Below are 1,470 nucleotides of genomic sequence, written 5' to 3' on the forward strand. Positions count from 1 at the left end.
CTGTGCTGAGAAGGAACCAAAGCTACTAAGGAGGATTACAGAGTTTGTCCTTGCAGGAGTCAGTGACTTAATTGTGTCTAACAAAGGGTTGAATCTGAATGTGACAGTTCCCCTTCAACTTGGGGCCATGGCAGAGTGAACCAAGAACACTGGCAATGGGGGTGAGAGTGGAGCCAACGATGGATTCACAGTTCATCACCTCCACCATAATGTGGACCACCTTTCCTGTATCCAGTTTCAACCTCTAAAGAACTCATTCCCTGACCGGGAATCAAACCCGGGCCGCGGCGGTGAAAGCGCCAAATCCTACCCACTAGACCATCAGGGACCGCACAGAGCTCTCCAACAACAGAGATGATACACAATGACTGTGGTCTCAGTTGAGCTGAGCCACTCAGACACAGTCACCCATTCAAGCTGGGCCTGATACCACACTTCAGTACAGACAGAGAGAAAGAAGATACACGGGATCCTTTGAAGAAAATGCAATAAAGACAGGAAGCCCCCATCACATCGTCAGTGTTTCAGTGACTGGCATTGTGAAGAGACTGAGACAAAGTCACGTTATGAATGGAGGGCTGAGTTGGAGCAGAGAGGGGGCAAGATCCTGGGGGTGGACTGTCTTTGGGAAGCTGAGGTGTCTGGTGGTCTTGGTGGACCCTCTGTAGCTCAACTGAGACCACCAGAGTCAGTGTGACTGTAAGCCTTCAAAGCCAGCATGAAGGAGCTGGTTTTATCTTTGAAGGGGAAATCACACACACAGCTACTCTCAGTTCCCAAATGTGTGTGTCCTCACTCCTCCGTCCTCCTGCTGCCCTCAGAATACAGACACAATTCAACCTGGTAGGTCTGGTGCATAGAAGTGCTCCTGAAAAGATTTGTGTCAGCCCACAGCTGGCTGTTCTTACCTGGAACCTCAAGATGAAACTGCTTCCACAGATTGGAAATGAATCTGATGTTGACTTTTGGACAAATCACCTGTTCATCAGTTCAACCATCACTTCCATCCATTTTCTACTTCTTATCTTATGATAGAAAGGAGTCTATCTGCTGTGTGACGGAGGCAGTTACTGTGAGCTGCTGCATGTCTCAGCTGTGTGTGTGTGTGTGTGTGTGTGTGTGTGTGTGTGTGTGTGTGTGTGTGTGTGTGTGTCAGTGACGTGCGGTCAGGGGAGGCAAGTGAGGCTTTGGAAAGATACTACAAAATTTTATATACATGATTATATACACTACTTTTTCAATTAGAATGTGGATCAGATCAGCTGATTTCAGTGTGAAGTCCATCCCTCCATCCACTTTCTATTCTTATCCTTTAAGGGTCACGGGGGGGGGGGCGATCCCAGGTGACATTGGACAAGAGGCAGGGTTCACCCTAGACAGGTCACCAGTCCATCAGGAGAAATGAGGTGGTCGGTATCATGCAACCTAAACTAAAACATTAGTCAGATCAAATTCAGGTTAAAGCAAGAG

General features: G+C 47.8%; 1 non-coding gene across 1 annotated transcript; it reads right to left on the reverse strand.

The window, feature by feature from the left end:
• Positions 1 to 256: 256 nt before the first annotated feature.
• On the reverse strand, positions 257 to 328 carry trnae-uuc (transfer RNA glutamic acid (anticodon UUC)). The gene has a single exon. It is a non-coding gene; the product is annotated as a tRNA-Glu (tRNA).
• Between the last annotated feature and the right edge of the window lie 1,142 nt (positions 329 to 1,470).

Source organism: Aulostomus chinensis, chromosome 4 (genome assembly GCF_037954235.1).
Source record: "Aulostomus chinensis isolate RoL2024-O1b breed Wild chromosome 4, RoL_Achi_v1.0, whole genome shotgun sequence".
Classification (NCBI taxonomy): domain Eukaryota; kingdom Metazoa; phylum Chordata; class Actinopteri; order Syngnathiformes; family Aulostomidae; genus Aulostomus; species Aulostomus chinensis.